The sequence below is a fragment of the Arachis stenosperma genome, chromosome 10 (genome assembly GCF_014773155.1).
Source record: "Arachis stenosperma cultivar V10309 chromosome 10, arast.V10309.gnm1.PFL2, whole genome shotgun sequence".
Lineage (NCBI taxonomy): Eukaryota > Viridiplantae > Streptophyta > Magnoliopsida > Fabales > Fabaceae > Arachis > Arachis stenosperma.
The window spans coordinates 68,314,630-68,339,095 of NC_080386.1; the positions used below are offsets into that span (position 1 = coordinate 68,314,630).

A 24,466-nucleotide genomic window follows, 5' to 3' on the forward strand; every position below is an offset into this window, starting at 1 on the left:
TTTACACTTGACCCTAAGTCACACAGAGCCTTCTTGAAGGTCATGGTGCCTATGGTACAAGGTATTGAAAACTTCCCAGGATCTTGTCTCTTTTGAGGTAATTTCTGCCTAGACAAGTCATCCAGTTCTTTGGTGAGCAAAGGAGGTTTGTTCTCCCAAGTCTCATTTCCAAATAACTTGTCATTTAGCTTCATGATTGCTCCAAGGTATTTAGCAACTTGCTCTTCAGTGACATACTCATCCTCTTCTGAGGAAGAATACTCATCAGAGCTCATGAATGGCAGAAGTAGGTCCAATGGAATCTCTATGGTCTCATTTTGAGCCTCAGATTCCCATGGTTCCTCATTGGGGAACCCAGTGGAGGCTAGTGCACGCCCATTGAGGTCTTCCTCAGTGGTGTTCACTTCCTCTCCTTCCTCTCCAAATTCGGCCATGTTGATGGCCTTGCACTCTCCTTTTGGATTTTCTTCTGTATTGCTTGGAAGAGTACTAGGAGGGAGTTCAGTAATTTTCTTGCTCAGCTGTCCCACTTGTGCCTCTAAATTCCTAATGGAGGACCTTGTTTCAGTCATAAAACTTTGAGTGGTTTTGATTAGATCAGAGACCATGGTTGCTAAGTCAGAGTGGTTCTGCTTAGAATTCTCTGTCTGTTGCTGAGAAGATGATGGAAAAGGCTTGCCATTGCTAAACCTGTTTCTTCCACCATTATTGTTATTGAAACCTTGTTGAGGTCTCTCTTGATCCTTCCATGAGAAATTTGGATGATTTCTCCATGAAGAATTATAGGTGTTTCCATAGGGTTCTCCCATGTAATTCACCTCTTCCATTGAAGGGTTCTCAAGATCATAAGCTTCTTCTTCAGATGAAGCATCCTTAGTACTGCCAGGTGCATTTTGCATTCCAGACAGACTTTGAGAAATCAAATTGACTTGCTGAGTCAATATTTTATTCTGAGCCAATATGGCATTCAGAGTATCAATCTCAAGAACTCCTTTCTTCTGATTAGTCCCATTGTTCACAGGATTCCTTTCAGAAGTGTACATGAATTGGTTATTTGCAACCATTTCAATTAGCTCTTGAGCTTCTGTAGGCGTCTTCTTCAGATGAAGAGATCCTCCAGCAGAGCTATCCAAAGACATCTTGGATAGTTCAGAGAGACCATCATAGAAAATACCTATGATGCTCCATTCAGAAAGCATGTCAGAAGGACATTTTCTGATCAATTGTTTGTATCTTTCCCAAGCTTCATAGAGGGATTCTCCTTCCTTCTGTCTGAAGGTTTGGACTTCCACTCTAAGCTTACTCAATTTTTGAGGTGGAAAGAACTTTGCCAAGAAGGCATTGACTAGCTTTTCCCAAGAGTTCAGGCTGTCTTTAGGTTGTAAGTCCAACCATATTCTAGCTCTGTCTCTTACAGCAAAAGGGAATAGCATAAGTCTGTAGACCTCAGGGTCAACCCCATTAGTCTTGACAGTGTCACAGATTTGCAAGAACTCAGCTAAGAACTGATGAGGATCTTCCAATGGAAGTCCATGGAACTTGCAATTCTGTTGCATTAGAGAAACCAATTGAGGCTTAAGCTCAAAGTTGTTTGCTCCAATGGCAGGGATAGAGATGCTTCTCCCATAGAAGTCGGGAGTAGGTGCAGTAAAGTCACCCAGCACCTTCCTTGCATTGTTGGCATTGTTGTTGTTCTCGGCTGCCATGGGTTCTTCTTCTTTGAAGAATTCGGTTAGGTCCTCTACAGAGAATTGTGCCTTAGCTTCTCTCAGCTTTCGCTTCAAGGTCCTTTCAGGTTCAGGGTCAGCTTCAACAAGAATGCTTTTGTCTTTGTTCCTGCTCATATGAAAGAGAAGAGAACAAGAAAATATGGAATCCTCTATGTCACAGTATAGAGATTCCTTGAGGTGTCAGAAGAAAAGAAAAATAGAAGGAAGAAGTAGAGAATTCGAACTTAGTGAGATAGAGTTCGAATTGTGCATTGAAGAGGAGTGTTACTCCATAAATAGAAGGATGTGAGAAGAGGGGAAGAAATTTTCGAAAATTAGGTAAAAGATTTTAAAAACATTTTGACAAACTTGAATTGATTTTCGAAAACTAAGAATGGAGAAGAAATCAAGTAATTCTTGAAAAAGATTTTGAAATTAGAATTTAAAAAGATATGATTGAAAACTATTTTGAAAAAGATGTGATTAAAAAGATTTGATTGAAAAGTTATGCTTTTAAAAAGATATGATTGAAAAGATTTGATTTGAAAATAATTTTAAAAAGATTTGATTTTAAAAATTAATGACTTGGCTAACAAGAAAAGATATGATTCAAACATTAAACCTTTCTCAACAGAAAAGGCAACATACTTGAAATGTTGAATCAAATCATTAATTGTTAGTAAGTATCTTTGAAAAAGGAAAGAAATTGATTTTGAAAAAGATTTGATTTTGAAAAACTTTGAAAACTTGAAAAAAATCTGAATTAAAAACAGAATCTTCCCTCTTGTGCCATCCTGGCGTTAAACGCCCAGAATGGTGCACATTCTGGCGTTTAACGCCCAATGCACTACCTTTTTGGGCGTTAAACGCCCAACCAGGCACCCTGGCTAGCGTTTAAACGCCAGTCTGTCCTTCTTCACTGGGCGTTTTGAACGCCTAGCTTTTTCTGTGTAATTTCTCTGCTGCATGTTCTGAATCTTCAGTTCCCCGTACTATCGACTTGAAAATAGAACCAAGATCAATTAAACAATGCATGCAAGACACCAAACTTAAAATGAGACACTAGACTCAACAAGAAACATAAAATCTTTTTTGGTTTTTTTATGATTTTGTAATTTTTTTGTGCTTTTTCGAAAATTATAGAAAATAAAGGTTTCAGAATTCTTAATTTGGATTCCAGGAATCATTGCAATGCTAGTCTAAGACTCTGGTCCAGGAATTAGACATGGCTTCACAGCCAGCCAAGCTTTCAAAGAAAGCTTCGGTCCAAAACACTAGACATGGCAAATGCCAGCCAAGCCTTAGCAGATCATTGCTCCAATAGCAAGATTGATAGAAATCAACAAGCTCTTGTGATGATCAGTTGAAACCTCGGTCCAATAAGATTAGACATGGCTTCACAGCCAGCCAGACTTCAACAGATCATCATGAAACTCTAGAACTCATTCTTAAGAACTCTGAAAAAAAATACCTAATCTAAGCAACAAGATGAACCGTCAGTTGTCCATACACGAAACAATCCCCGGCAACGGCGCCAAAAACTTGGTGGACGAAATTGTGATCACTACAACTTCGCACAACTAACCAGCAAGTGCACTGGGTCGTCAAAGTAATAAACCTTACGCGAGTAAGGGTCGATCCCATGGAGATTGTTGGTATGAAGCAAGCTATGGTCACCTTGTAAATCTTAGTCAGGCAGACTCAAATGGGTATAGATGATGAATAAAACATAAAGATAAAGATAGAGATACTTATGTAATTCAATGGTGGGAATTTCAGATAAGCGTATGAAGATGCTTGGTCCCTTCCGTCTCTCTGCTTTCCTACTGTCTTCATCCAATCCTTCTTACTCCTTTCCATGGCAAGCTTATGCAAGGGTTTCACCGTTGTCAGTGGCTACCTCCCATCCTCTCAGTGGAAATGTTCAACGCACCCTGTCACGGCACGGCTATCCAGCTGTCGGTTCTCGATCGGGCCGGAATAGAATCCAGTGATTCTTTTGCGTCTGTCACTAACGCCCCGCCCTCAGGAGTTTGAAGCACGTCACAGTCATTCAATCATTGAATCCTACTCAGAATACCACAGACAAGGTTAGACCTTCCGGATTCTCTTGAATGCCGCCATCAGTTTTTGCCTATACCACGAAGACTCTGATCTCACGGAATGGCTGGCTCGTTTGTCAGGCGAGCGCTCAGTTGTCAGGCGATCAACCATGCATCGTGTATCAGGAATCCAAGAGATATTCACCCAATCTAAGGTAGAACGGAGGTGGTTGTCAGTCACACGTTCATAGGTGAGAATGATGATGAGTGTCACGGATCATCACATTCATCAAGTTGAAGAACAAGTGATATCTTGGAACAAGAACAAGCGGAATTGAATAGAAGAACAATAGTAATTGCATTAATACTCGAGGTACAGCAGAGCTCCACACCTTAATCTATGGTGTGTAGAAACTCCACCGTTGAAAATACATAAGAACAAGGTCTAGGCATGGCCGTGAGGCCAGCCTCCCAGTGATCAAAAGATTCAAAGATCTCAAGATGTCTAATACAATAGTAAAGGGTCCCTTTTATAGGAAACTGGTAGCCTAAGGTTTACAAAGATGAGTAAATGACATAAAAATCCACTTCCGGGCCCACTTGGTGTGTGCTTGGGCTGAGCATTGAAGCATTTTCGTGTAGAGACTCTTCTTGGAGTTAAACGCCAGCTTTTGTGCCAGTTTGGGCGTTTAACTCCCACTTTGGTGCCAGTTCCGGCGTTTAACGCTGGGAATTCTGAAGGTGACTTTGAACGCCGGTTTGGGCCATCAAATCTTGGGCAAAGTATGGACTATCATATATTGCTGGAAAGCCCAGGATGTCTACTTTCCAACGCCGTTGAGAGCGCGCCAATTGGGTTTCTGTAGCTCCAGAAAATCTACTTCGAGTGAAGGGAGGTCAGAATCCAACAGCATCTGCAGTCCTTTTCAGTCTCTGGATCAAATTTTTGCTCAGGTCCCTCAATTTCAGCCAGAAAATACCTGAAATCACAGAAAAACACACAAACTCATAGTAAAGTCCAGAAAAGTGAATTTTAACTAAAAACTAATAAAAATATACTAAAAACTAACTGGATCATACTAAAAACATACTAAAAACAATGCCAAAAAGCGTATAAATTATCCGCTCATTAGATACGTAATCCACTGCCACCAGAATATAAGTGTTTGAGTATGATAGTAGGAAAGGCCCCATGAAGTCAATACCCCATACATCAAATAACTCAATCTCTAAGATCCCTTGTTGAGGTATGGCATAACTGTGAAGCAGATTGCCAGATCTTTGGCAACTGTCACAATTAAGTACAAACACTCAGGAATCCTTATAGAGAGTAGGCCAGTAGAAGCCACATTGGAGAACTCTTGTGGCTGTTCGCTCACTTCCAAAATGTCCTCCATACTGTGATCCATGGCAGTGCCAGAGGATCCTCTGTGCTTCTTCTTTAGGCACACATCTACGGATTACTCTGTCTGCGCATCTCTTGAAGAGATATGGTTCATCCCAAAGGTAGTTCTTTGCATCCGTGATCAATTTCTTTGTTTGTTGCCTACTGTACTCTTTGGGTATGAATCTCACTGCCTTGTAGTTTGTAATATCTGCAAACCATGGCACTTCCTGGGTGGTAAAGAGTTGCTCATCCGAAAAGGTTTTAGAGATCTCAGTAAGAGGGAGGGACGTCCCTTCTACTGGTTCTATTCAGGACAGGTGATCTGCTACTTGGTTCTCTGTCCCTTTTCTGTCCCTTTTCTGTCTCTTATTTCTATATCAAACTCTTGCAGAAGCAACACCCATCAGAGAAAATAGAGAGCATGCACCTTTGAAAGGTTGCAGGTGCATTGCATAGACCAAATGGCATCCTTCTGTATGCAAATACTCTGGATCGACATGTGAATGCTGTTTTCTCTTGATCCTGGGGATCTACTGCAATTTGATTATAACCTGAGTATCCATCTAGGAAGCAGTAGTATTCATGACCTGCCAGTCTTTCTAGCATCTGGTCTATGAATGGTAAAGGAAAGTGATCCTTTCTGGTGGCTGTATTGAGCCTTCTGTAATCAATACACATACGCCACCCTGTAACTGTTCTTGTAGGAACCAGTTCATTTTTTTCATTATGGACCACTGTCATGCCACCTTTCTTAGGGACGACTTGGACATGGCTTACCCAGGGGCTATCAGAAATAGGATAAATAATCCCAGCCTCTAGTAATTTAGTGACCTCTTTCTGCACCACCTCCTTCATGGCTGGATTCAGCCGCCTTTGTGGTTGAACCACTGGCTTAGCGTCACCCTCCAATAGGATCTTGTGCATGCATCTGGCTGGGCTAATGCCCTTAAAATCACTGATGGACCACCCAAGAGATGTCTTGTGTGTCCTTAGCACCTGAATTCGTGCTTCCTCTTCCTGTGGCTCTAAGGTAGAGCTTATGATTACAGGAAAGGTATCACCTTCTCCCAGAAATGCATATTTCAAGGATGGTGGTAATGGTTTGAGCTCGGGTTTGGGAGGTTTTTTCTCTTCCTGAGGGATTTTCAGAGGTTCTATTATTCTCTTTAGTTTCTCCAGATCAGGCTGAACATCTTTAAAGATATCCTCTAGCTCTGATTCGAGACTCTCAGCCATATTAACCTCTTTTACCAGAGAGTCAATAATATCAACGCTCATGCAGTCATTTTGGGTGTCTGGATGCTGCATGGCTTTGACAACATTCAACTTGAACTCATCCCCATTGACTCTCAGGGTTACTTCCCCTTTTTGAACATCAATGAGGGTTCGGCCAGTTGCTAGGAAAGGTCTTCCCAGAATGAGAGTTGCACTCTTGTGCTCCTCCATTTCCAGCACCACAAAGTCAGTGGGAAAGGCAAATGGCCCAACCTTGACAATCATGTCTTCAATCATGTCTGATGGGTATTTAATGGAGCCATCAGCAAGTTGGAGACATATCCGGGTTGGTTTAACTTCATCAGTCAACCCAAGCTTTTTGATATTAGCTGCAGGTATTAGATTAATACTTGCCCCAAGATCACATAGAGCTTGCTTGGTACAAGTACCTTCTAATGTGCATGGTATCATAAAGCTTCTCAGATTTTTAAACTTCTCAGGTAAGCTTTTCAGAATGACTGCACTGCATTTTTCAGTGAGGTAAACTTTCTCAGTTTCCCTCCAATCCTTCTTATGACTTAAGATCTCTTTAATGAACTTAGCATAAGAGGGTATTTGCTCAAGTGCCTCTGCAAACGGAATCTTTATTTCAAGAGACCTGAGATAGTCTGCAAAGCGGGCAAATTGCTTATCCTGTTCCGCTTGGCGGAGTTTCTGAGGATAAGGCATTTTGGCTTTATATTCCTCAACCTTAGTTGCTGTAGGTTTATTGCCTACAGATGTGGGTTGAGAAGCCTTTTTAGAGGGTTGCTATCAGCACTTGTATATGTCTGATCTCCCACTAGTGTTTGAATGCCAGGGGTGGAAGCTGGAGTGGCGTTAAACGCCAGCTCCTTGCCTGTTTCTGGCGTTTGAACGCCAGAACTGTGCTTCCTTTGGGCGTTCAATGCCGATTCATTGCTTGTTTCTGGCGTTGAACGCCATGACTGAGCATGGTCTGGGCGTTCAGCGCCAGCTTTCCACCCATTTTCTGGCGTTTGAGCGCCAGAGTTATTCCTCTCTGGGCTCTGACTGTCCTCAGATGGATTTTGGGTGTTTGCTCATTTCTTGGCTTCTTGCTACCTTGAAGTGAGGTATTTAATGTTTTTCCACTTCTTAATTAAACTGCTTGGCATTCTTCTGTTATTTGTTTTGATAACTGCTGTTCTATTTGCTTCAACTGTGCTTCCATATTCATATTAGCCATTCTTGTTTCTTGTAGTATCTCCTTGAATTCGGCTAACTATTTTGTTAGAAAATCTAATTGCTGATTGAATTCAGCAGCTTGATCTACAGGACTGAGTTCAGCAGTTACAGTTTTAGCCTCTTCGTTGATGGAAGATTCACTACTTAGGTACAGATGCTGATTTCTGGCAACTGTATCAATAAGCTCTTGAGCTTCTTCTATTATCTTTCTCATGTGTATAGATCCACCAGCTGAGTGGTCTAGAGAAATCTGAGCTCTTTCTGTAAGCCCATAGTAGAAGATGTCTAACTGCACCCACTCTGAAAACATTTCAGAGGGGCATTTTCTTAGCATCTCTCTGTATCTCTCCCAGGCATCATAAAGGGATTCATTATCTCCTTGTTTGAAGCCTTGGATGCTTAGCCTTAGCTATGTCATCCGTTTTGGAGGAAAATAGTGATTCAGGAATTTTTCTAACAGCTGTTTCCATGTCTTTATGCTGTCCTTAGGTTGGTTATTTAACCACCTCTTAGCTTGGTCCTTTACAGCAAATAAAAACAGTAATAATCTGTAGACATCCTGATCTACTTCCTTATCATGTACTGTGTCAGCAATTTGTAAAAATTGTGCCAGAAACTCTGTAGGTTCTTCATGTGGAAGACCGGAATACTGGCAACTTTGCTGCACCATGATGATGAGCTGAGGATTCAACTCAAAACTACTGACTCCGATGGAGGGTATACAGATACTACTCCCATATGAAGCAGTAGTGGGGTTAGCATATGACCCCAGAGTCCTTCTAGAATGTTCATTTCCACTTAGTTCCATGATGGAGCAAGGGAGATGATATGGATGTTGATATTATTTATTTTATTAAATATAAAAATTTATTTTCGGAATAATAAAATAAAATAATATAAAATAAAATGAAATAAAATAAAAAATGAAATGAAAATAAAAATAAAAATAAAAATAAAAATAAAAATAAAAATAAAATAAAAATTGAAAATATTTTATGAAGATTTTCGAAAAAGATGAGGAGAGAGAAATTGGTTAGGATATTTTCGAAAATTTTGAGAAAAGACAAGATAGAAGAGATGACTTGTAAAAGATAAATATGATAGGAAGAAAATGTAATTGAAAATTGAAAAGATATAAAAGATATTTGAAAAAGATAAATTTGTTTTGAAAAAGATATTATGAAGATTTGAAAAAGATATTTATGAGTTGAAAAGATTTTAAGAAGGAAAAGATATAGATTTGTTTTGAAAAAGATAAAATTTTTTTTTTTAAATCTTAAAAGGATAAGATTTGAAAAATTTTGAAATTGAAATCTGAAATTTTAAAAAAAAAAATTTCGAAAAAGTAGCTTAAAAATAGTTAGAAAAGATATTTTTTTTGAATTTTGAATTTTATAATGAAAGAGAAAAACACATAAAAGATACAAGATTTAAAATTTTTAAATCTAATGCTCCTTGTTTTCGAAAATTTTGGAGGGAAAACACCAAGGAACACCAAACTTAAAAATTTTAAGATCAAAACACAAGAAAGACTCGAGAACACTTTGAAGATTCACAAGAACACCAAAAACAAAAGAAAGAACACCAAACTTAAAATTTTTAGAAAGCTTCAATAAAATTTTCGAAATTATAAAAAGATTAACAACAAAACACCAAACTTAAAGTTTGGCACAAGATTCAATCAAAGAAAAATTATTTTTGAAAAAGATTTTAAAAAGAAGATACCCAATTGCCAAGAACATAAGCCAACGCTCTAGCCAACTGAGCTATAAATGTAACGTGTTTTAAAGATGTATTATTTTTATAGATAAGAATAAATTTTTTGAAAACTAATGTTTTGAAAAAGCACAAGAAAAACAAGAAAAGACACAGAACAAGACAAACCAAAGATCAAACAAGAAAAATTGACAAGAAAAATTGACAAGAACAATTTGAAGATCAAGGAAAAAGAAAGAACACTAATTCGAAAATTTAAAGGAAAATACAAGATATGCAATTGACACCAAACTTAGAACAAGACACTAAACTCACGAAAAAAATTAAAATTTGATAAAGAAAAATAATATTTTTGAAAAATTTTTGAAAAGGGAATAAAGGACTCAGAATTTAATGACTCTATAGCAACAAAAATAAATTATTCCTAATCTAAGCAACAAAATAAACCTTTAGTTGTTCAAACTCGAACAATCCCCGGCAACGGCGCCAAAAACTTGGTGCACGAAATTGTGTATGCCAATATTAATGGACTATTTAACACAGCTTTGCACAACTAACCAGTAAGTGGACTGGGTCGTCCAAGTAATACCTTACGTGAGTAAGGGTCGAATCCCACGGAGATTGTTGGCTTGAAGCAAGCTATGGCTATTTTATTATTCTTAGTCAGGATACCAATAGGGTTCTTTAGTTTCGTATTAAGTAAAAAGGGCATAAAATAAATACTTATTGTGCAATAATGGAGAATATGTTGGAGTTTTGGAGATGCTTTGTCTGCTGAATTCCTTTAACATAATGCTTCCTCACTTTCAAAAGTGCAAAGTCCCTTCCATGGCAAGCTGTATGTAGGGTGTCACCGTTGTCAATGGCTACTTCCCATCCTCTCAGTGAAAACGGTCCAAATGCTCTATCACAGCACGACTAATCATTTGTTGGTTCTCGATCATGTCGAAATAAGATCCATTGATCCTTTTGCGCCTGTCACTACGCCCAACACTCGCGAGTTTGAAGCTCATCACAGCCATTCAATCCTTGAATCCTACTCGGAATACCACAGACAAGGTTTAGACTTTCCAGATTCTCATGAATGCCGCCATCAATTCTAGCTTATACCACGAAGATTCTGATTAGGAAATCTAAGAGATACTCATTCAATCTGATGTAGAACGGAGGTGGTTGTCAGGCACACGTTCATGGATTGAGGAAGGTGATGAGTGTCACGGATCATCACCTTCTTCATATTGAAGCGCGAATGAACATCTTAGATAGGAACAAGCATGTTTGAATGGGAAACAGAAATAATTGCATTAATTCATCGAGACACTGCAGAGCTCCTCACCCCCAACAATGGAGTTTAGAGACTCATGCCATCAAAGAGTATAAAATTCAGATCTGAAAAATGTCATGAGATACAAAATAAATATCTAAAAGTTGTTTAAATACTAAACTAGTAACCTAGGTTTACAGAGAATGAGTAAACTAAGATAATTGGTGCAGAAATCCACTTTTGGGGCCCACTTGGTGTGTGCTAGGGCTGAGACTAAAGCTTCTCACGTGCCTGGGCTATTTCTGGAGTTGAACGCCAGGTTGTAACGTGTTTTTAGCGTTGAACTCCAACTTGTAACCTGTTTCTGGCGCTGGACGCTAGACTGCAACATGAAACTGGCGTTGAACACCAGTTTACGTCATCTATCTTCGCCAAACTATGGACTATTATATATTTCTGGAAAGCCCTGGATGTCTACTTTCCAACCCAATTGAGAGCGCGCCAATTGGACTCTTGTAGCTCAAAAAAATATATTCCGAGTGTAGGGAGGTCAGAATCCAACAGCATCAGCAGTCCTTTTTTCAGCCTAAATCAGATTTTTGCTCAGCTCCCTCAATTTCAGCCAGAAAATACCTGAAATCAAAGAAAAATACACAAACTCATAGTAAAGTCCAGAAATTTGATTTTTACTTAAAAACTAATAAAATTCTATTAAAAACTAATTAAAACATACTAAAATCTACATGAAATTACCCCCAAAAAGTGTATAAAATATCCGCTCATCAGGGGCATCATCAGTTCTGGTTGACGTTGGAGGGTGAGCAGCGGTTCCTTACATACTGGAATTTTGGTGCGGGGCCATCCGTTCTTACTCGGGCGACGCAGGAGTTTTTGACTGGGGAGCGTCCTCTTAATCCTAGGGATGTGATGGGTAACCCGGTTGCTTGTTGGGCGTATGTTGGTATGTGATCTATTTTTTTTTTTGTGGTTTATGAGTTGGATACTTATGCTTTTTTCCTCTTTTGATCTTTCTCGCAGTTGAGATGGCTGGGGGCTTGACGACTCTAGCCTGGTTGAAGGCTCAATTGTCACAAGGGACTCTTTCTGGTAGCTCTCCCTCCACTCCAACTTCCCGGCCTGCTGATGATACGAGGGCTGCCTCTGAGGATCTGGTGTTGACCGAAGGTGGCTGATGAATGAGATTTTGCTCGATGGTCTAGATTTTCTTCTTATAGAAATAATTACTTCGTTGTAAGCATAGCTCCAAACCAACAAATAATTCTCACATAAAAAATATTGAGTTATCACATGTACAAACCCCAATAAAAATTAACCGAAGTATTTAGACTCCGGGTCGTCTCACAAGGAATTGCAATGAAGTGCTCAATTATTGGCTATGAAGTATATTTTTGGTGTTGACTGAAGGTGGCTGATGAATGAGATTTTGCTCGATGGTCTAGATTTTCTTCTTATAAAAAAAATTACTTCGTTGTAAGCATAGCTCCAAACCAACATATAATTTTCACATAAAAAATATTGAGTTGTCAAATGTACAAACCCCAATAAAAATTAACCGAAGTATTTAGACTCCGGGTCGTCTCACAAGGAATTGCAATGAAGTGCTCAATTATTGGCTATGAAGTATACTTTTGGGGTTTTTGGGATTAGAGAAATGGAATGTAAATAGTAATGAAAATAAACTAACAACTAACAAAGCTCTTGGCTAGATATGAGAACTAGAAGTCCTATCCTAGTTATCCTCCTTAATTGTGATCACAAATTGTCCATTGCTACCACTTAGTCAACCTCTAACCATGGAGGAAAGTCAAGTGGATGAATCAACTTGATTCCACAAGTTCTAGCCAAATCCCAAGGAAAAGACTAGTGTTAGTGGTATCCAAATCAATTAGCAACTTCTAATTATCAATCAATCAAAGGAATTAGATAACTCAAGCGTCACTAATTACTCCACCTAGGCCAAGAGTAAAGAGAACTACTCAAAAAACTAGAGGAAACATTTTATCAAACACCTAGTGTGCAAGAAAAGTAAACATAACAAAATGCAAGAATTAAATGAAACCCATAACTATCAATTGCAAGAAATCAATAGTAGTAAGCAAGATTAACATAAAAGAACATGGAAACATAAAATTGCATTAAAGAAATTTAAGATCCAACAATTGTTCATAAACATAAAAAATGGCAAAATAAAGGAATTGACAAGTAAAACTAGAAGAATAGATATGTAATAACAAGAAATTAAAAGGAAGAACTAAATCAAAACAAGAATTATAACTTGGATCCAAGAAGAATTAACTAAAACTATCCTAAAATCTAGAGAGAGGAAAGAGCCTCTCTCTAGAATTCTCCTTAAAACATTATGAAAAGTAAACTATGGCTACCTGGTTCATTCTCCCTTCAATCCTTGGGTTCAATAGCATCAGAAATGAGTTGGATTGGGCTCAAAATGAGCTGCAAATTCACTGGCCACGATTTCACTAAAGTGATCCACGTGCTCCATCGGCGCGCACGCATACATGGTACGTGTGCGCCCCTATACGTGAAGCAACATATGGCATATTTTATATTATTTCGAAGCCCCAGATGTTAGCTTTCCAACGCAACTAAAACCGCTTCATTTAGACCTCTGTAGCTCAAGTTATGGTTGTTTGAGTGCGAAGAGGTTAGGCTTGACAGCTTTACGGTTCCTTCATTTCTTCATGAGTCCTCCCACTTGCATGATTTTCTCCTCACTTCTTCCATTCAATACTTGCCTTATGAACCTGAAATCAATAAACAAACATATCAAGGCATCGAATGGAATTAAAGTGAATTGAAGTTTGCTATTTTAGGGCCTAAAAAGTATGTTTTCACATTTAAGCACAAATCAAGGGAGAGTTGCAAAACCATGCTATTTCATTGAATAAATGTGAGAAAAGTTGATAAAATTCCCCAAAATAAGCACAAGATAAACCACAAAATCGAGGTTTATCAAATTTCCCCACACTTAAACCAAGCATGTCCTCATGCTAAGAATAAAGAAGGACAAGAAAAGGGATATGAACATTTATTCAATGCAAAGAAACTATATGCACCTATCTATATGAATACAACTAAATGTAAAATGACTATATCTACTTGGTCAAAAGCAAATCAATCTCCAAGAGCATGTATGAACAAGTTGGGTAAAGGTCATATGACGACTCACAAACTCTACCAATTCAAATATCAAAATGAAGTTCAAATAGACTTGCAAGAAGAACGCTCATGAAAGCCGGGAACAAGGAATTGGGCATCGAACCCTCACCAGAAGTGTATCCGCTCTAGTCGCTCTAGTGTATAGGGTCGATTCACTTAATTCTCTTCTAATCATGCTTTCTGATGAGCGGATAATTTGTACGCTTTTTGGCATTGTTTTTAGTATGTTTTTAGTATCTTTTAGTTAGTTTTTAGTATAATTTTATTAGTTTTTAGTTAAAATTCACTTTTCTGGACTTTACTATGAGTTTGTGTGTTTTTCTGTGATTTCAGGTATTTTCTGGCTGAAATTGAGGGATCTGAGCAAAAATCTGATCCAGAGACTCAAAAGGACTGCAGATGCTGTTGGATTCTGACCTCCCTACACTCGAAGTGGATTTTCTGGAGCTACAGAGGCCCAATTGGCGCGCTCTTAACGGCGTTGGAAAGTAGACATCCTGGGCTTTCCAGCAATATATGATAGTCCGTACTTTGCTCAAGATTTGATGGCCCAAACCGGCGATCAAAGTCACCTACAGAAATTCCAGCGTTAAACGCCGGAACTGGCATCTAAATGGGAGTTAAACGCCCAAACTGGCATAAAAGCTGGCGTTTAACTCCAAGAAGAGTCTCTACACGAAAATGCTTCATTGCTCAGCCCAAGCACACACCAAGTGGGCCCGGAAGTGGATTTCTATGACATTTACTCATCTTTGTACACCTTAGGCTACTAGTTTTCTATAAGTAGGACCTTTTACTATTGTATTTTCATCTGGGTAGCTATCTTTGAGTTTCATGCTATCTTAGATCATTTGGGAGGCTGGCCTCACGGCCATGCCTAGACCCTGTTCTTATGTATTTTCAACGGTGGAGTTTCTACACACCATAGATTAAGGTGTGGAGCTCTGCTGTACCTCGAGTATTAATGCAATTACTATTGTTCTTCTATTCAATTCCGCTTGTTCTTTGTCCAAGATATCACTTGTTCTTCAACTTGATGAATGTGATGATCCGTGACACTCATCATCATTCTCACCTATGAACAAGGTGACTGACAACCATTCTTGTTCTACAAGCATATGAGGCTCTAGTGTTTATCTCTTGGATTCCTGATACACGATGCATGGTTGATCGCCTGACAACCGAGTGCTCGCCTGACAAACGAGCCAGCCATTCCGTGAGATCAGAGTCTTCGTGGTATAGGCGAGAACTGATGGCGGCATTCAAGAGAATCCGGAAGGTCTAACCTTGTCTGTGGTATTCTGAGTAGGATTCAATGATTGAATGACTGTGACGTGCTTCAAACTCCTAGCAGGCGGGGCGTTAGTGACAGACGCAAAAGGATCGATGGATTTTATTCCGGCCTGACCGAGAACCGACAGCTGATTAGCCATATGCTGTGACAGAGCATAGGAACATTTTCACTGAGAGGATGGGAGGTAGCCATTGACAACGGTGAAACCCTACATGAGCTTGCCATGGAAAGGAGTAAGAAGGATTGGATGAAGACTGTAGGAAAGCAGAGAGACGGAAGGGAAGGCATCTTCATACGCTTATCTGAAGCTCTCACCAATGATATACATAAGTATCCCTATCTTTATCTTTATGCTTTATTCGTTTATCACTATACCCATTTGAGTCTGCCTGACTGAGATTTACAAGGTGACCATAGCTTGCTTCATACCAACAATCTCCGTGGGATCGACCCTTACTCACGTAAGGTATTACTTGGACGACCCAGTGCACTTGCTGGTTAGTTGTGCGAAGTTGTGTTTATGCCATGGTATTGAGCACCAAGTTTTTGGATTCATTACCGGGGATTATTTGAGCTGTGAAAAGTATTGATCACAATTTCGTGCACCAAATTTTTGGCGCCGTTGCCGGGGATTGTGTTTTTGTGTATGGACAACTGACGGTTCATCTTGTTGCTTAGATTAGGTATTTTTCTTCAGAGTTCTTAAGAATGAATTCTAGTGTTTCATGATGATCTGTTGAAATCTGGCTGGCTGAGAAGCCATGTCTAATTTCATTGGACCGAGGTTTCAACTAATCATCACAATAGCTTGTTGATCTCTATCAATCTTGCTATTGGAGCAATGATCTGCTAAGGCTTGGCTGGCCATTGGCCATGTCTAGTGTTTTGGACCGAAGCTTTCTTTGGAAGCTTGGCTGGCTGTGAAGCCATGTCTAATTCCTGGACCGGAGTCTTAGACTAGCATTGCAATGATTCCTGGAAATTCAAATTGAGAATTCTGAAACCTTTATTTTCTTTTTCAAATAATTTTCGAAAAAAAAAAAGCACAAAAAATTTTAAAATCATAAAAACCAAAAAGATTTTATGTTTCTTGTTTGAGTCTAGTGTCTAATCTTAAGTTTGGTGTCTTGCATGCCTTGTTTATTTGATCTTGGTTCTATTTTCAAGTCAATAGTACAGGGAATTGAAGATTCAAAACATGCAGCAGAGGAATTACACAGAAAAAGCTGGGCGTTCAAAACGCCCAGTGAAGAAGGACAGACTGGCGTTTAAACGCCAGCCAGGGTACCTGGTTGGGCGTTTAACGCCCAAAAAGGTAGCATTTTGGGCGTTAAACGCCAGAATGGATACCATTCTGGGCGTTTAACGCCGGGATGGCACTAGGGGGAAGATTTTGTTTTTCAAATCAATTTTTTTTTTTCAAGTTTTCAAAGTTTTTCAAAATCAAATTTTTTTAAAATGTTTTTCAAAATCATATCTTTTCAATCATATCTTTTTAATCACATCTTTTCAAAATAAGTTTTCAATCAAATCTTTTTAATTTCTAATTTCAAAATCTTTTTCAAAAATCACTTGATTTCTTTTCCACTTTGAATTTTCGAAAATTATCAATCAATTTTTCAAAATGTTTTTGACATCTTTTTAATTAATTTTCGAAAATTCTCTTCCCCTCTTCTCACATCCTTCTATTTATGGAGTACTACTCCTTCTTAATGCACAATTCGAACTCCATCTGATTAAGTTCGAATTCTTCTACCTCTTCCTTCTATTTTTCTTTTCCTCTGACACCTCAAGGAATCTCTATACTGTGACATAGAGGATTCCACATCTTCTTGTTCTCTTCTCTTTCATATGAGCAGGAGCAGAGACAAAGGCATTCTTGTTGAAGCTGACCCTGAACCTGAAAGGACCTTGAAGTGAAAGCTAAGAGAAGCCAAGGCACAACTCTCTGTTGAGGACCTGACCGAATTCTTCAAAGAAGAAGAACCTATGGCAGCCGAAAACAACAACAATGCCAACAATACAAGGAAGGTGCTGGGTGACTTTACTGCACCTACTCCCGACTTCTATGGGAGAAGCATCTCTATCCCTGCCATTGGAGCAAACAACTTTGAGCTTAAGCCTCAGTTAGTTTCTCTAATGCAACAGAATTGCAAGTTCCATGGACTTCCACTGGAAGATCCTCATCAGTTTTTAGCTGAGTTCTTGCAAATCTGTGACACAGTCAAGACTAATGGGGTTGACCCTGAGGTCTACAGACTGATGCTATTCCCTTTTGCTGTAAGAGACAGAGCTATAAAGAAAGCCTGGACTCTTGGGAAAAGCTAGTCAATGCCTTCTTGGCAAAGTTCTTTCCACCTCAAAAATTGAGTAAGCTCAGAGTGGAAGTCCAAACCTTCAGACAGAAGGATGGTGAATCCCTCTATGAAGCTTGGGAAAGATACAAACAATTAATCAGAAAGTGTCCCTCAGACATGCTTTCTGAATGGAGCATCATAGGTATTTTCTATGATGGTCTCTCTGAACTATCCAAGATGTCTTTGGATAGCTCTGCTGGAGGATCTCTTCACCTGAAGAAGACGCCTACAGAAGCCCAAGAGCTCATTGAAATGGTTGCAAATAACCAATTCATGTACACTTCTGAAAGAAATCCTGTAAACAATGGGACAAGTCAGAAGAAAGGAGTTCTTGAGATTGATACTCTGAATGCCATTTTGGCTCAGAATAAGATATTGACTCAACAAGTCAATTTGATTTCTCAAAGTCTGTCTGGAATGCAAAATGCACCAAGCAGTACTAAGGATGCTTCATCTGAGGAAGAAGCTTATGATCCTGAGAATCCTTCAATAGAAGAGGTGAATTACCTAGGAGAACCCTATGGAAACACCTATAATTCTTCATGGAGAAATTACCCAAATTTCTCATGGAAGAATCAAGAGAAACCTCAACAAGGTTTCAATAACAACAATGGTGGAAGAAACAGGTTTAGCAATGGCAAGCCTTTTCCATCATCTTCTCAGCAACAGACAGAGAATTCTAAGCAGAACCCCTCTGACTTAGCAACCATGGTCTCTGATCTAATCAAAACCACTCAAAGTTTCATGACTGAAACAAGGTCTTCCATTAGGAATTTGGAAGCACAAGTGGGACAGCTGAGCAAGAAAATTACTGAACTCCCTCCTAGTACTCTCCCAAGCAATACAGAAGAAAATCCAAAAGGAGAGTGCAAAGCCATAACCATGGCCGAATCTAGAGAGGGAAGAGAGGAAGTGAACGCCACTGAGGAAGACCTCAATGGGCGTGCACTGACCTCCACTGAGTTCCCCAATGAGGAACCATGGGAATCTGAGGCTCAAAATGAGACCATAGAGATTCCATTAGACCTACTTCTGCCATTCATGAGCTCTGATGAGTATTCTTCCTCTGAAGAGGATGAGTATGTCACTGAAGAGCAAGTTGCTAAATACCTTGGAGCAATCATGAAACTAGATGACAAGTTATTTGGAAATGAGACTTGGGAGAATGAACCTCCTTTGCTCACCAAAGAACTGGATGACTTGTCTAGGCAGAAATTACCTCAAAAGAGACAAGATCCTGGGAAGTTTTCCATACCTTGTACCATAGGCACCATGACTTTCAAGAAGGCCCTGTGTGACTTAGGGTCAAGTGTGAACCTCATGCCTCTCTCTGTAATGGAGAAGCTAGGGATCTTTGAGGTGCAAGCTGCAAGAATCTCACTAGAGAAGGCAGACAACTCAAGAAAACAAGCTCATGGACTTGTAGCGAATGTTTTGGTAAAAGTTGAAGACCATTACATCCCTACTGATTTCATAGTCCTAGAGACTGGGAAGTGCATGGATGAATCCATCATCCTTGGCAGACCCTTCCTAGCCACAGCAAAGGCTGTGATTGATGTTGATAGAGGTGAACTGATCATTCAAGTGAATGAAGAATCCTTTGTGTTTAAGGCTCAAGGATATCCCTCTGTCACCATGGAGAGGAAGCATGAAGAGCTTCTCTCAAATCAGAGACAAACAGAGCCCCCACAGTCAAACTCTAAGTTTGGTGTTGGGAGGCCACAACCAAACTCTAAGTTTGGTGTTGAACCCCCACATTCAAACTCTAAGTTTGGTGTTGGGAGGTTCCAACATTGCTCTGAGTATCTGTGAGGCTCCATGAGAGCCCTCTGTCAAGCTACTGACATTAAAGAAGCGCTTGTTGGGAGGCAACCCAATGATTATATTTTATATATTTTCTTTTGTTATTTTATGTTTTTTTTGTAGGTTGATGATCATAAGAAGTCACAAAATCCATTGAAAAAGCAAAAACAGAATGAAAAACAGGAAGAAAAACAGCACACCCTGGAGGAAGAATTCACTGGCGTTTAAACGCCAGTGAGGCTAGCAGTTGGGCGTTTAACGCCCAGTCTGGCACCATTCTGGGCGTTTAACGCCAGAAAGGGGCACCAGACTGGCGTTAAACGCCAGAAAAGGGTAAGAACCTGGCGTTAAACGCCAGGAATGGGCACCAGCCCGGCGTTTAACGCCAGAAATGGCTCAAAACGTGATTTTGAATGCCATTTGGTGCAGGGATGACTTTTCCTTGACACCACAGGATCTGTGGACCCCACAGGACCCCCACCAACCCCACCACTCTCTCTCTCTTCTTCACCCATTCACCAATCACCTCAATACCTCTTCCCCAAAAACCCCTCACCTATCAAATCCCATCTTTCTCTTCACCACTCACATCCATCCTTCATAAAACCCCACCAACCACACCCTTCAAATTCAAACCACTTTCCCTCCCAAACCCACCCATAATGGCCGAACCCCATCTCCCCCCTCTCCTATATAAACCCTTCTTAACCCTTTCATTTTCACACAACCTAAACACCACTTCTCCCCCTCCTTGGCCGAATACATAAGCCACTCACTTCCTACTCATTTCTTCTTCTTCTACTCTCTTCTTTCTTCTTTTGCTCGAGGACGAGCAAACCTTTTAAGTTTGGTGTGGTAAAAGCGTTGCTTTTTCGTTTTTCCATAACCATTTATGGCATCCAAGGCCGGAGAAACCTCTAGAAAGAGGAAAGGGAAGGCAAAAGCTTCCACCTCCGAGTCATGGGAGATGGATAGATTCATCTCAAGGGTGCATTAAGACCACTTCTATGAAGTTGTGGCCTTGAAGAAGGTGATCCCCGAGGTCCCCTTTTCACTCAAAAAGGGTGAATATCCGGAGATCCGACATGAGATCCGAAGAAGAGGTTGGGAAGTGCTTACCAACCCCATTCAACAAGTCGGAATCTTGATGGTTCAAGAGTTCTATGCCAATGCATGGATCACCAAGAACTATGATCAAAGTGTGAACCCGGATCCAAAGAATTATCTTACAATGGTTCGGGGGAAATACTTGGATTTTAGTCCGGAAAATGTAAGGTTAGCATTCAACTTGCCCATGATGCAAGGAGATGAACATCCTTACACTAGAAGGGTCAACTTTAATCAAAGTTTGGACCAAGTCCTCACAGTCATATGTGAAGAGGGCGCACAATGGAAGAGAGATTCAAGAGGGAAGCCGGTTCAATTGAGAAGGCATGACCTCAAACCCGTGGCTAGAGGATGGTTGGCGTTCATCCAACGCTCAATCATTTCCACTAGCAACCGGTCCGAAGTTACTCTAGACCGGGCCATCATGATTCATAGCATCATGATTGGAGAAGAAGTGGAAGTTCATGAGGTTATAGCCCAAGAACTCTACAAGGTGGCAGACAAGTCTTCCACCTTGGCAAGGTTAGCCTTTCCTCATCTCATTTGTCACCTCTGTTATTCAGTAGGAGTTGACATAGAAGGAGATATCCCCATTGATGAGGACAAGCCCATCACCAAGAAAAGGATGGAGCAAACAAGAGACCCCTCTCATCATGAGATCCCTGAGATACCTCAAGGGATGCACTTTCCTCCACAAGACTATTGGGAGCAACTGAACACCTCCCTAGGAGAATTGAGTTCCAACATGGGACAACTAAGGGTGGAGCACCAAGAACACTCCATTCTCCTCCATGAAATAAGAGAAGATCAAAGAATCATGAGAGAGGAGCAACAAAGACAAGGAAGAGACATTGAGGAGCTCAAGCACTCCATAAGACCTTCAAGAGGAAGAACAAGCCGCCATCACTAAGGTGGACCCGTTCTTTAATCTCCTTGTTCTTTAATTTTCTGTTTTTCAAATTTTAGTGCTTTATGTTTGTCCATGCTTGTGTCTTGTGATCATTAGTGTCTTAGTGTCTATGCCTTAAAGTTATGAATGTCCTATGAATCCATCACCTTTCTTAAGAATTGTTCTTAATTGAAAAAGAAAAGGATTGCATGAATTTTGAATTTTATAACAGTTTAATTATTTTGATGTGGTGGCAACACTTTTGTTCTCTGAATGTATGCTTGAACAGTGCATATGTCTTTTGAATTTGTGGTTCATGGATGTTGGCTCTTGAAAGAATGATGAAAAAGGAGACATGTTACTGAGGATCTGAAAAATCATAAAAATGATTCTTGAAGCAAGAAAAAGCAGTGAATACAAAAAAAAATGGGGAAGCAAGCGAAAAAAAAAACCGAAAAGAAAAAAAAAAGAAAGAAAAAGAAAGAAATAAAGTTGTGATCCAAGGCAATAAGAGTGTGCTTAAGAACCCTGGACACCTCTAATTGGGGACTTTAGCAAAGCTGAGTCACAATCTGAAAAGGTTCACCCAATTATGTGTCTGTGGCATGTATGTATCCGGTGGTAATACTGGAAGACAGAGTGCTTTGGGCCACAGCCAAGACTCAATAAGTAGCTGTGTTCAAGAATCATCATACTTAACTAGGAGAATCAATAACACTATCTGGATTCTGAGTTCCTAAAGAAGCCAATCATTCTGAGTTCCAAAGGATAGAGTGAGATGCCAAAACTATTCAGAGGCAAAAAGCTAAAAGCCCCGCTCATCTAATTAATACTGATCTTCATAGATGTTTTTGGAGTTCATTGCATATTCTCTTCTTTTTTATCTTATTTGATCTTCAGTTGCTTGGGGACAAGCAACAATTTAAGTTTGGTGTTGTGATGAGCGGATAATTTGTACGCTTTTTGGCATTGTTTTTAGTATGTTTTTAGTATCTTTTAGTTAGTTTTTAGTATATTTTTATTAGTTTTTAGTTAAAATTCACTTTTTCTGGACTTTACTATGAGTTTGTGTGTTTTTCTGTGATTTCAGGTATTTTCTGGCTGAAATTGAGGGATCTGAGCAAAAATCTGATCCAGAGACTCAAAAGGAGTGCAGATGCTGTTGGATTCTGACCTCCCTGCACTCGAAGTGGATTTTCTGGAGCTACAGAAGCCCAATTGGCGCGCTCTCAACGGCGTTGGAAAGTAGACATCCTGGGCTTTCCATACTTTGCCCAAGATTTGATGGCCCAAACCGGCGTTCAAAGTCACCTACAGAAATTCCAGCGTTAAACGCCGGAACTGGCATCTAAATGGGAGTTAAACGCCCAAACTGGCATAAAAGCTGGCGTTTAACTCCAAGAAGAGTCTCTACACGAAAATGCTTCATTGCTCAGCCCAAGCACACACCAAGTGGGCCCGGAAGTGGATTTCTATGACATTTACTCATCTTTGTACACCTTAGGCTACTAGTTTTCTATAAGTAGGACCTTTTACTATTGTATTTTCATCTGGGTAGCTATCTTTGAGTTTCATGCTATCTTAGATCATTTGGGAGGCTGGCCTCACGGCCATGCCTAGACCCTGTTCTTATGTATTTTCAACGGTGGAGTTTCTACACACCATAGATTAAGGTGTGGAGCTCTGCTGTACCTCGAGTATTAATGCAATTACTATTGTTCTTCTATTCAATTCCGCTTGTTCTTTGTCCAAGATATCACTTGTTCTTCAACTTGATGAATGTGATGATCCGTGACACTCATCATCATTCTCACCTATGAACAAGGTGACTGACAACCATTCTTGTTCTACAAGCATATGAGGCTCTAGTGTTTATCTCTTGGATTCCTGATACACGATGCATGGTTGATCGCCTGACAACCGAGTGCTCGCCTGACAAACGAGCCAGCCATTCCGTGAGATCAGAGTCTTCGTGGTATAGGCGAGAACTGATGGCGGCATTCAAGAGAATCCGGAAGGTCTAACCTTGTCTGTGGTATTCTGAGTAGGATTCAATGATTGAATGACTGTGACGTGCTTCAAACTCCTAGCAGGCGGGGCGTTAGTGACAGACGCAAAAGGATCGATGGATTTTATTCCGGCCTGACCGAGAACCGACAGCTGATTAGCCATATGCTGTGACAGAGCATAGGAACATTTTCACTGAGAGGATGGGAGGTAGCCATTGACAACGGTGAAACCCTACATGAGCTTGCCATGGAAAGGAGTAAGAAGGATTGGATGAAGACTGTAGGAAAGCAGAGAGACGGAAGGGAAGGCATCTTCATACGCTTATCTGAAGCTCTCACCAATGATATACATAAGTATCCCTATCTTTATCTTTATGCTTTATTCGTTTATCACTATACCCATTTGAGTCTGCCTGACTGAGATTTACAAGGTGACCATAGCTTGCTTCATACCAACAATCTCCGTGGGATCGACCCTTACTCACGTAAGGTATTACTTGGACGACCCAGTGCACTTGCTGGTTAGTTGTGCGAAGTTGTGTTTATGCCATGGTATTGAGCACCAAGTTTTTGGATTCATTACCGGGGATTATTTGAGCTGTGAAAAGTATTGATCACAATTTCGTGCACCACTTTCCAAGATTTGTTTTTTATCTAACAATCAACAATTATTCAATGCATGCATACATTCATCATGAGGACTTATTCATAGGTTGTAATGGGGCTAGGGTAAAGGTGAGGATGCATATGGTCAAGTGAGCTTGGAATTTGAATCTTTGATTAACCTAAGCTCTCACCAAACACATATATCAACCTATACAATTCTAATACACAACCTAGCTACCCCTGATTCCCACTTTAACCACATACTCATGCATTACTTTTAATTCACATTCCATATGCATTGATTTTTATTGAACTTTACTTTGGGGTATTTTTGTTCCCTTTTTATTTCTTTTTCTTTCTTTTTTTTTTCTATATATATATATATATATTTTTTTTTTCTTTATCATTTTTTTTCACATTTTTCATTTTTTTTTCAAAAGTATATACAAACGTATCAATGCATATGGTTTTACATATAGTGCATGAATATGTACCCAATTCCTAATATTTTCAACAAAAATACAAAAATTACACTTTTACCTCAATCAATGTCCCAAGTTTCCCATATTCAAATGATAAACATTTTCACTTGCCTAAGCTAATCAAAGATCCAAATTAAGGGACA

At 39.7% G+C, this 24,466-nt stretch overlaps 2 non-coding genes across 2 annotated transcripts; one reads left to right on the plus strand and one right to left on the minus strand.

Annotated features, from left to right (window-relative positions):
* Window positions 1–1,193: 1,193 nt before the first annotated feature.
* LOC130958668 (small nucleolar RNA R71) lies at window positions 1,194–1,301 on the plus strand. The gene has a single exon (XR_009077778.1). It is a non-coding gene; the product is annotated as a small nucleolar RNA R71 (small nucleolar RNA).
* A 16,141-nt stretch (window positions 1,302–17,442) lies between these two features.
* On the minus strand, window positions 17,443–17,551 carry LOC130959747 (small nucleolar RNA R71). The gene has a single exon (XR_009078814.1). It is a non-coding gene; the product is annotated as a small nucleolar RNA R71 (small nucleolar RNA).
* Between the last annotated feature and the right edge of the window lie 6,915 nt (window positions 17,552–24,466).